Raw genomic sequence first — 12391 nt, forward strand, 5'->3', positions numbered from 1 at the left:
GACATGGAACAACAGACTGGTTCCAAATAGGAAAAGGAGTACGTCAAGGCTGTATATTGTCACCCTGCTTATTTAACTTACATGCAGAGTACATCATGAGAAACGCTGGGCTGGATGAAGCACAAGCTGGAATCAAGATTGCCGGGAGAAATATCAATAACCTCAGATATGCAGATGCCACCACCCTTATGTCAGAAAGTGAAGAGGAACTAAAGAGCCTCTTGATGAAAGTGAAAGAGGAGAGTGAAAAAGTTGGCTTAAAACTCAACATTCAGAAAACTAAGATCATGACATCTGGTCCCGTCACTTCATGGCAAATAGATGGGGAAACAGTGGAAACAGTGGCTGAAACAGTGGAAACAGTGGCTGACTTTATTTTGGGGGGCTCCAAAATCACTGCAGATGGTGATTGCAGCCATGAAATTAAAAGACGTTTACTCCTTGGAAGGAAAGTTATGACCAACCTAGACAGCATATTAAAAAGCAGAGACATTACTTTGTCAACAAAGGTCCGTCTAGTCAAGGCTATGGTTTTTCCAGTAGTCATGTATGAATGTGAGAGTTGGACTAAAAAGAAAGTCGAGCACCGAAGAGTTGGAGAAGACCCTTGAGAGTCCCTTGGACTGCAAGGAGAGCCAACCAGTCCATCCTAAAGGAGCTCAGTCCTGGGTGTTCATTGGAAGGACTGATGTTAAAGCTGAAACTCCAATACTTTGGTCACCTGATGCGAAGAGCTGACTCACTTGAAAAGACCCTGATGCTAGGAAAGATTGAGGGCAGGAGGAGAAGGGGACGCCAGAGGATAGATGGTTGGATGGCATCACTGACTCAATGGACATGAGTTTGGGTAAACTCCGGGAGTTGGTGATGGACAGGGAGGCCTGGTGTGCTGCGATTCATGGGGTCGCAAAGAGTCAGACACGACTGAGCGACTGAACTGAACTGAATATATATATAAAGATATTTTTACCTGTAAAACTAAAAGCAAATGTTCCTAATGCCAGAGAGGAGAAACACAAGATCCAAACCCTATGGCTAACTCTGAGCCTCAGTATTTCTTGAGTACCTTTTCTCTTCTGATGCAGAAATGTGATCTGCTTCTGAAAGAATAGATACCTCACAAACAAACCCGAGATAATGCATACCAGGGCAACAAATTCTTAGTAACCTGATAAAATGCATTCATTTGTGCAGGAGTGTTTTGGTTATGTAATATCTACATTGATATAGTAATTATTCCATCCAATTAGTTTATTACATAATATTATTTTTGCTTTTGTATTAATGTGTGCTAAGTCGCTCAGTCATGTCTGACTCTTTGCGACCCTATGGACCGTAGCCTGCCAGGCTCCTCTGTCCTTGGGTATTCTCCAGGCAAGAACACTAGAGAGGGTTGCCATGCCATTTTTTGAGTATTTCTGAAAGTGAAAGTTGCTCAGTTGTGTCCGATTCTTTGCAACCCCATGGACTATACAGTCCTTGGAATTCTCCGGGCCATAATACTGGAGTGGGTAGCCTTTCTGTTCTCCAGAGGATCTTCCCAACCCAGGGATAGAACCCAGGTCTCCCGCATTGCAGGTGGATTCTTTACCAGCTGAACCACAAGGGAAGCCTGAGTATCTGATGGGCCGATTATTCTGCTAAGCTTTTCATATATTTTATCTCTATTTTTCTTATTTCCCCATCAGGTTGATATTAGGTGTTATATTCCCTCTTTTATAAATAAGGAAACTAATGTTGAGAGGTTATGAATATAATTTTCTCAAGATCACATAGCTCGTAAGTACAATCTGAATTCAGTAAAGTTCATTTCTTTTCCCCCTTCCCATGATGACCTCAATTAGAATGAATGAATAAATTCTAAATAAATTTTGGCATGCTACATGATCTCATTTAACATAACTAACAATTCAACCTGATCCTTATCAATGGCCTTTAGATTTTAATTCTATATCTTCATTAAAGACAGACTTGAGAATGGTTATAAATGCTTCTCAAGGACGTATTATTTGAATGTAATAGGAAAGAATGGAAGTATTAAAGACTGATTGGTAAAACTTTGTGTCTCTCAATGCATTCACTTATCACTCAAAACTGTAAAGCATCAAAACACGTTATAAGGTATTACAATAGCAGGAAGATATTCCATTGATCCCAAACCTCACCCAGTACTTCCCCTTCAAGCTGTTCATTCCTTTGAAGGTGAATTTTGTGCAATAAAATGCCAGGTTTACAGGAACGATGAGGTACAAATCATTCATTTATCAACTCGACAAGTATTTCTTGTCTATTATGGGCCTCTATGAGCAAAAAACAAGGATATAGTCCCTGCCTTCATCATGTCTCCTATAGATCATTGGTAAATACAGGCAGTCAAACAAATAAAATAAAAATTAGAAGTCTGTATAAGTGTTAGGAAGGAAAGGTCCATTTTGTATGTGAGTCTGTCACAGGGACCTCACCTATTTTGGTGGTCAGAGAATTGGATCCTGCACATTCAGAAGTAAATAATATGTGTTTACTCCTTGCATTCAGAGTCTCTTGGACTCCAAGGAGATCTAACCAGTCAATCCTAAAGGAAATCAGTCCTGAATATTCATTGGAAGGACTGATGCTGAAGCTGAAACTCCAATACTTGGGCCACCTGATGTGAAGAACTGACTCACTGGAAAAGATCTTTTGCTGGGAAAGATTGAAGGCGGGAGAAGAAGGGGACGATAGAGGATTAGATGGTTGGATGGCATCACCAACTCGATGGACATGAGTTTGGGTAGGCTCCAGGAGTTGATGATGGACAGGGAGGCCTGGCGTGCTGCAGTCCATGGGGTCACAAAGAGTCAAGACATGACTGAGCAACTGAACTGAACCTATGCCTTGCATTTAAATTCTTAATATATTTTATATAAACGGCATAATTCAATAAAACTTCTACCTCTGCACTTATCATTGCCAAACCATTTTGGTGTGTTAAAGCACCATGATATAGAAATTTATCTTTGTTTTTGAGTAGCAAATCTTTAAGAAAGTCACTCAGTTGTGTCCAACTATTTGCGACCCCATGGACTATACAGTCCATGGAATTCTCCAGGCCAGAATACTGGAGTGGGTAGCCTTCCCCTTCTCCAGGGGATCTTCCCAACCCAGGGATCGAACCCAGGTCTTCCACATTGGAGGTGGATTCTTTACCATCTGAGCCACCAGGGAAGCCCAAGAATACTGAAGTGGGTAGCCTATCCCTTCTTCAGTGGATCTTCCCAACCCAGGAATCAAACCAGGGTCTCCTGCATTGCAGGTGGTTATCAACTAAGCTACCGGGGAAGCCCAGTCTTTTCAGAACTTTTCAGAAAGTGCTACTTTGAGTGTTATGTTGAGGATCTAAGTCATAGGACAGACATCTTTAAAAGACTTCTTGCTTAATCTTGGACTTGCTTAATAAATATTGAATTTCTTAATCTGTCCAATTTACCATGGTTTATAATTAATTGTTTTTCCTATTAAACCACGCAGCCACTTTTCCAGTCAGCTGTATGGGGAGAAGGTGGAGGAAGGCTCCTTTTGAACCTACTCAGAGCTGCTTTTTCCCCAGTTGATAGAACATTGCCAAGGTCGGTAAGCCTAAAATTAACTCCACCAGCTGTGTTTTGGTTTGCTTCATATAGCACACGGGCTCAGGGGGTTAATCTGCTGGGCTTGCTTGCTGCTTCAATCTGCCTGCTCTTAAAGTTTGTTTGCCTGGCATGCATGTTGTGCACAAGAGGTGGTAACTGAACAGCTTGAAAGTATATGGAGACTGACAAATAAGTCTCTCCTTTAATCTTAAAAAAAAAACCTAGCAACGATGATGGGGGGTGGGGTGGGGCATGGAGGAGTCCCTGCTGAGTATGTCAGATGAGAGGCTTAACTTTTAACCTCACTGAAGTTTCCCAGAGAGCAGGCTGCTGACATGCTGTCAAAGACCGAGATGATGCTGTAGTTTCAAGGAGTCTGTGTTTTTAGCCCACTCATCTCCATGAGGTCCTGTAGCATGAAGGACCATATATAGACATAAAGAGTATCCCAACTAGCTGCAACTTAAAAATATCCTAAGGATCAGCAGCTGTTATTTCACCCACACAAATTCACAGTTGGCGTAATTAAATTGTGCCTGTTCTCAGTTCTGGAGCCCTTCAGGTTTTTCATAAGGACTCATGTTGGCTCTCCATTCCCTTCCTCAGAGTAACTTAAAGCAGAATGGATGAATGAAAGGGATCAATCGTGAGCAGTTTGGGGTTTGCATCAATACAAATAAATAATGAAATGTGGAAGTCAGATCTTGAATTCCTACATAGACAACCACTGGACTCCAGGGACCCTGGGCAGTCCCTGGTCTTGGCTGTTTGTTCTCTCCTGCCCTTGGTTGCTACCACACTATCTTCTTGGCATCTCTCTGGTATTTTCCATAGTTGTCATAGTTACAACCACAGCAACCTGAGCAGGCCACAATCCTCTTATAGCTGGAGACATGAGCTACTACTTTACAACAAGATATAATTCCCCAGTCCTGCACCAACAATAATCGTGTCCCAGATAATCAAAGCATTGTTTTTTCCTTGGCAGAAATATTCCAACCCTCCCAGAATATTACTCTCCTTAAGGTCTGTATGGCATCAGGGCAACTAGAAGGCATCTACAGAAAAGACAACCAAGATAATCAGTCCTACCTTGAAATTTGATCAAGTATAACCAAATCCCTTATTTATAGGCTGTCTCTGTGTTTCCACACCAATCATTCCATTTGAGTACAGGACAAAGAGATTTAGTAAAATAAAGCCAGAGTGGGCAGGAAGATTTCCTCTCCAAAACAGAGCTTTTAAAGGAAGTAATCTGATAATGCACTCCTTAAAAGGGATTTGAGATCTTCCTGGAGTCCTGAAGGATAAAAGACTACTTACAAGATTCAGTCAGTCAGTAATATTTTTTAAAGATCAGTTACCCATGTTAAGGGTAAACCAGTTACCCCTGTTAAGGGCGAGGATACAGAAGAAATGTACCACATTTCAACTGTCAAGGGGCTCATTTCTAGTGGCAGACTAACTTATAAAGAAGTAAATACAGCACAAAGCCATCCCTCATAACGGGATTATATACCAAGGACTACAGGAGCCCAGCTAGTCAAAGAGTATTAATGTGAAGAGGAAGATGGGGTCAAAGAGAGTTTTACCCAAAAAGCAAGTCTTAAAGTGTTGGTATACTTTCTCCCAGTAAGGAAGAGGGGCAGGTGATAGAGGAGTAAAAGGCAGACAAAAGCACTGCAGAAAGATGATGCAGCACATGTAAAGCCAAGAGACATGAAAAAATACATGTGCAGCAAAGGAAATGTTGACTGCTATAACCATTTGCACCTTAGTATGAACTCTTATTCATTTGACAAATATTTATTAAGCACTAACTATATGCTAGTTACTTATGTAGGGTTTGGGGATTTGCTGCTGCTGCTAAGTCACTTCAGCCGTGTCCGACTCTGTGCGACCCCATAGATGGCAGCCTGCCAGGCTCCTCTGTCTATGGGATTTTCCAGGCAAGAGTACTGGAGTGGGTTGCCATTGTCTTCTCCGAGGGTTTGGGGACTTAGGGTACAAAACTAAGTCCCTACCCCCAAGAAGTTTACATTCTAGTGGGCAGTAGGTACTCTGAATTTGTCAGTGTTTTTACTCTCTAGTTGTATTTGCATTTTAATGATCCATGATTATGGCATGAAATCTCAAGCCTTATTAAAGGAATATTTTAAGAGAATAAAGGTATCCATAATCAAATAAGGAAGAGATTCTAGAATCAAAATTCTAAAGACAAAAGCAAACAATATTACCTAATGTATATAGCACAGGGAACTCTGCTCACTGTTATGAGCCAGCCTGGCTAGGAAGGGAGGTTGGGGGAGAATGGATACATGTATATGTATGGCTGAGTTCCTTTTCTGTTTGCCTGAAACTATCATAACATTGTTAATTGGCTACACTCCAATACAAAATAAAAAGTTTTTAAAAAGCTGACAATATTCCCAATGCTTATTTGAACTTGACTTCAGTTGATACCACAGAATCACTATTACAATCCTCTAGGAGGTGCTGTGAATATTTAAAGTACAACCTTTTGCCAAAAACTCAATGATTGTGTGGCCATATGGCAGACCTAAAATTGGAGCCAATGTGTGTGTGTTTAGAAATTAAGATGGACCCACTACTTGGTTCCTAAGAACAAAACCTCCCCTTTCTCTTCTTCCTCTTTCCTCCCTCTGGTAACCTCCAGGGACCTGTGTTGTCTATCAGAGTCACTGTCTCGGGACTGTCACGCTTGCAGATCCCATAAATTGTCCCTGGACGATCAACAGCCCTCACAGGATGTACTGGGGAGAAGGGAGGTAGTACCCAGCATGGCTGAAAAGGCCACTTCCTCCCAGGAGGCCCCAGTGGTTACCTTGGATAGAGCAGCTCTTTGTTCCCTGTGGCACTCTGGAGCCAACTGTGGCTGCCTGTCCTGCCATGGCTCTTAGAGAGCTTGTATATGGAAGATCCCCTGGAGAAGGAAATGGCAACGCGCTCCATTATTCTTGCCTGGAAAATCCCATGGACAGAGGAGCCTAGCGGGCTACAGTCCATGGGGCTGCAAAAGAGTTGGACACAACTGAGCAACTGAATAACAAATCATGGAAGTATTTAAGAATCTAAGTTGGTGCTGGAAAGAGACCACAGAATCTTCAGGAAATGAAAGGAAATTTACACAAATTCTGTTGTGTAATTTTCTGCCAGTTTCTTGCAAGGTTTTTTATAACTCACTTAATTAAATGGCAACCCACTCCAGTATTCTTGCCTGGAGAATCCCATGGACAAAGGAGCCTGGAAAGCTACGGTCCATAGTATCGCACAAAGTCAGACACAAGTTAAATGACTTAGCACAACACACACACACCCTATGAGGCAGATGTTATTGTCCCAGTTCTCTGGATGAGGATATAAAATCATATCTAGGATGAGGATATAAAATCATATCATATACATAGTTAATATCATATCTATGAATAGTATACATATCAGTAGTAAGTGCAGATCCAGAATATGAATCTAAGTCTATATAACTCATGTGTGCATGCTAAGTCCACTTCAGTTGTGTCTGACTCTTTGTGACCCCATGGAGTGTAGCCCACTAGGCTCCTCTGGCCACGGGATTCTCCAGGCAAGAATACTGGAGTGGGTTGCCATGCCCTCCTCCAGGGGATCTTCCCACCCCAGAGATCGAACCCGCCTCTCTTAAGTCTCTTGCATTGGCAGGTGGATTCTTTACCACTAGCACTACCTGGGAAGTATAGGTCTAAGTCATGGGAAACCAAAATATTCTAGAGTTTGTGTATTTTAAAAAGTTGGAACTTTAGGTGATACACAAACACAGCGTTGTGTAATATTGAATTACATAATAGGAAAATTGTCCCCTTTAAGTTCATTTTCATTTCTTCTGATTATGTCAAGAAGGAAATCTTGGTTTGATGCTTGTTTGTTGTTCAGTCACTAAGTCATATCTGACTCTGCAACCCCATGGACTGTAGCACGCTAGGCTCCTCTGTCCTCCACTGTCTCCTGGAGTTTGCTCAGATTCATGTCCATTGAGTCCATGATGCTATCTAACCATCTCATCCTCTGCCATCCCTTTCTCCTTTTGCCTTCAGTCTTTCCCAGCATCACGGTCTTTTCCAGTGAGTTGGCTCTTTGCATCAGGTGGCCACAGTATTGGAGCAGTCAGCTGAATTTGATGCTAGCATAGTGTGATGCTAGCATGTCTTTAACACTTCTCCAACACTTAAGTCTCCCTTTCCATGAGAAGGCCCCACTCTTTAGACCCAGAGACTTCAGCAGGCAACAATATCTAGCTAGAGCTTAAAAATATTTTGCTCTAATTAAATTTATTTATATGTTCTTCTAGTACATGACACCTGGTGGGCTGAGGTCCATGGGGTCGCTAAGAGTCGGACACGACTGAAGTGACTTAGCAGCAGTACATGACACGTGATACTGGTTTTCATTTATAGTAGGGATATAAAATAGGGCGTATTGGTTAAGTTGAGGATCCCTAGCATCATGCCATCCAGATTCAGCTACTTTATGGCTGTTTGACTTTGGACGCGTTAATTAGCCCGCTGTTTCCCTACTTGTAAAAGAAGTTTAATGGTGTCATCTACCACATAAGATTGAGGTGTGAATTCAAAGAAGCATTGCATGTCATTCACTTGAACAGTATTTAAAATATCCTACTGTATAGCGCGGGGAATCATACTCAGAGTTTCATAATAACCTATAAGGGAAAAGAGCCTGAGAAAATAGATATATTTATGTATAACTGAATCACTTTGCTATACACCTGAAACGAGCACAAACATTGTAAGTCAACTGTACTTCAATTAAAAAAATCTATACTGTTGCTCAATAAATGTTAGTTATGAGGGAGTTGAAACAAAAATGAGCCGACTTAAGTCAGGATTTCTCATCTTTGGCACCGCTGACCTGGTGAGAGGCTGTGCTGTGTTGTGAAGTGTTGAGAAGCATCCCCGCCCTCTGGCCACTAGGTGTCGCTAGCACCCAGTTATGACAAAAATGTCTCCGGACGTTGCCAAATGTTCCCCGGGGGGCAGAATCACCCCTGGTTGAGAATCACTGGTTTAAGGTAAAATATTAGGTGAAAACCAGACTTAGATATAACAAATATCTTAAGTATTGAGTGGGAAAAAATGAATTGAAAAATACTGCTCTAAGACAGTGCTATTTGAATTTAATTCTAAAAGTCAGAAATTACTATTTCTATTTGCAAGTTTATGACTATGTCCTAAGTTTTCTATCAAAGCTAAAAGTATTCAAACAACTCAGAAGGGGCTGAACTAGTAAGTACATGAAAGTCATCTTTATTTTTCTTTGACCTCCTTTTCTTCTACTTTCTTTTCCAGAGTGTCACCCAAAACCTCCCTCTACAGACATACCCAGGAACTACCTGGACAGCATCCTTCATCCAGAATTCTTGTACCCCTCCCTCCCAATCAGGGGTACCCTTGCCTTCCCCCATGGCCCTATTCCCTGCTTTTTAAAAAAAAATATTTTTTTGATGTGGAGTTTTTAAAGTTTTTATTGATTTTTTTTTTTTTTTACAATATTGCTTCTGTTTTATGTTTTGGTTTTTTGGCCGAGAAGCATGTGGGATTGTAGCTCCTCAACCAGGGATCGAACTCATGCCCCCAGCAGTGGAAACCACCTGACTTCCACGGAAGTCCCAGCAGACATATTTTAACTGTTTTCATTACCCTCCTACTTATATCTCTTTTAAGAATAAAATTATATCATGCAATACTAGAATAACTTATCTTCTGGGAAGAAAATAAAGAACATAATTATCTTGTTTGTTAGAATGTGGTAAAGAGAATTAACTTTCAGGTGAGAAATCCACCCCAGACCTTTGGGCTTAAGATCTTGCTCTATGCTACTAGCTATGGGACTCGGTCATGTCACTTAATTTCACTATATGGTAGTTTCCCAGTTTAATAAATGAGATTACTATTTATCTTATAGATTGTGAGGATAAATGCACAGTAGAAATGTAACTGTCATTATAAATACATAGAAGTGCTTGTTTTTTTTTCTTTTCTCCTTTATGGCTGAGGTTCCCAGTGTAGTGCTTTAGAGAAAAATGATCTCCATCTTTCTTTTTTTTTCCATTTTCCTTCTGGTCTTGATGTGTTCACATCTAAAAAGTTGCCTATATCAGCATTAGGAAGAAAAAATCCATCTGTAAAAGCATTATCTGTTGGGCAGTAAAATAAGGGTTAGGGAGAGCCTGTGGAAGACAGATGAATTTGGGAGCATAACCGTGAATTATTATGAACTGAATCAGATAATGATTCCTATTACAGCTGCTGTATGCGTGTGGTTCTGTTGCTGGAGCCAAATCAAAAGTGAGCCGTTTATAGAGAGCCATCCCCTGAGCGAGACCTGTCAGCTACCAGGCACAGCTTTCTTTTGTTGGATCACTTCCATCATGGGAAGAGTAGCACTTTGTTCTCAATGGGATAGGCCCTCTATATAGTGTGTAGATCGTCCTTCTCTTCACATAAAGTTTAGGCCCAAACCACCATCCATGGATTCATGGAGGGGCTTATCCACTTTCACGTTATTCCATACACCGTCACTTCTGATGAAGGAGGTCTTTGTGTAGAAATGAAGTGTGGCACTGGGACTATACTCATCAAATTCACCCGTCTTACCCTGCCCCGCTCCCTTCCTAAAGCCACTGGTTTGACAGAATGGTGGGCTGTCTTTTTGAAAAATCGCGTATGGCACCAGTCAAGCGGCATACAGCACAGCTTGTGCGGCTGAGGCAGTGTCCTCCAGGGTGCGGTATATGCTCTAAATTAGATGGTAATGCAGGTGGTGTTCTTTCTCCTATGGCCAGGATTTACAGGTCTGGGGATTCAGGAGATGAAAATGGGAGTTGCTTTTTTATTATCCCTCATGATTCACTAACAAACTTTTCTCTCTGTCCCTGTGACTTTAAGTTTAGTATAGAGGCCTTGGAGTAGGAAATGGCAACCCACTGCAGTATTCTTACCTGGAGAATCCCTTGGGCAGAGAAGCCTGGCAGACCACAGTCCATAGGGTTGCACAGTCAGACACAACTGAAGCAACTTAGCCCATAGAGGTCTTAGTTCCAAAGGAAGGAATGCTTGCTTCCACTAGAGGTCACAACCATGGTTCTGTGATGCTGGAAATTGGGACTGCCATCTGGCCACTTTGGGCTCCTCATACCAATGAATCAACAGGCAAAACGGGTGATTACTGTACCTATTGTGGTGATCGATCCTGACTACCAAGGGGAAATCAGATTTCTACTGTATAATGGGGATAAGGGAGAATATGTCTGAATTGTGGGAGGTCTCCCAAAGTGCTCTTGCTACTCCCATATCCTGAGACTTCTGGCAAGGAAAAAACTACCACCCAGAGTGGGCAGCAGAAATGAAGGTTTGGGTCACCCTACCAGACGAGGAGCCAGGGCAGCAGGAGTCTGGAATTAATACTAATTATAAATATCGGCTACAACCATGTGACCAGGAGTTAAAGTGAGGTGTGTAACAGTTATAAGTGTGAAACAGAAAATTAGCCACATCAGTGATTATATAAACCTCCCCAGTGCTTCAGAGTATTCACCTTCAATTTGAGTCTATTCCGGAATTTCCATTTCAGAAAGAAAAGAACTTTTTTAAGTCTACTTTTTAAAGTTACCCTTAAGCACATTCAGTTCAGTTCAGTCGCTCGGTCGTGTCTGACTCTGCGACCCCAAGAACCGCAGCACGCCAGGCCTCCCTGTCCATCACCAGCTCCCGGCGTCCACCCAAACCCATGTCCATTGAGTTGGTGATTAAGCACATTACATAATATTAAATAAACCAACTAAATGTTTTTCACTGAAGGTTTGATTTAATAGTTTGACATCTTCAAAATTAGCACACTAAATCACAGCTGAGGCAGTGTCAGCTTCCTCTTAGTCACTAAAGTGCTTTGTGGATATTCCTAAGCGGTATTCATATTTTATACTCTAGTTATTTATTCACTGATACAGTTTCCAGGCTAGCCTACACTGTATAGCCTTTTTATTTTTTCTTTGTATGTCCAGTGCACAGCTAATGTCCAGGTCCTAGAAATACTTTACCTGGGAAAATATGTACATGTGGCTGTTCAAATGAATGAGTGAACATGGCATGTGTGTAAATTAGTAATTCTTAAGTGACTAAAAATTAATGACTGTTAATAAACATCCTTATAAGCATTTAAGAAAGATGTAATGAAGAGAAGTTTGGGATCAGAAAGATGGGAGTTTGCCAGCTTTGCAACATGTTAATCATTAAGCACCTCATTTAACCTGAGTCTCAGTTTCCTCTTTTGCAAAATGAGATGACCTCTTAACATCTTGCAGTATTGTCATAATGAGAGAGCTAATTTTTAGGTAGGAGTCCAGGGCCCTCAAGGAGGAAGGGGTCCAGGGCCCTCAAGGAGGAGAAAAGGACAAACGTTTTTTTTTTTTTCCTGCATGACTTTGTCTTAGTCAATATGACAATGTATCTTGCCCAAGGACAGGTTTCTCCTTAACAAGAACCTTTTGACTAACCTTGTTATCTTAAGATGTATGTTGTAGGAGTGTGTCTGGTAAGACCTTTCTATTCTATTCTTGTTAATTTCAGATGTCTGTTGTGGCAGTGGGTCTGGTAAAAGCATATAAGGCCTTGATAAGACTAGTAAGGGGGGCACACTCCATCCCCCTTCTGATGTCTATGTCAGAATCTTTCCCTGTCCCTTTTTTGCTACACACAACCTCTTGAGTTGGTCCC

At 41.4% G+C, this 12391-nt stretch overlaps 1 protein-coding gene across 2 annotated transcripts in view; it reads left to right on the forward strand.

Annotated features, from left to right (window-relative positions):
- GRSF1 (G-rich RNA sequence binding factor 1) overlaps positions 1-12391 on the forward strand; it is a 48001-nt gene that overhangs the window by 5480 nt on the left and 30130 nt on the right. The window contains exon 2 of one of the 2 annotated variants that reach the window (XM_043906530.1): positions 3508-3605. The exons of the other annotated variant lie outside the window; for it this stretch is intronic. The gene's annotated coding sequence lies outside the window, so the exon portion shown is untranslated. The remainder of the gene's footprint in view (positions 1-3507; positions 3606-12391) is intronic. 2 annotated transcript variants of the gene reach the window in all.

This window comes from Cervus elaphus, chromosome 6 (genome assembly GCF_910594005.1).
Source record: "Cervus elaphus chromosome 6, mCerEla1.1, whole genome shotgun sequence".
NCBI classification, from domain to species: Eukaryota; Metazoa; Chordata; class Mammalia; order Artiodactyla; family Cervidae; genus Cervus; species Cervus elaphus.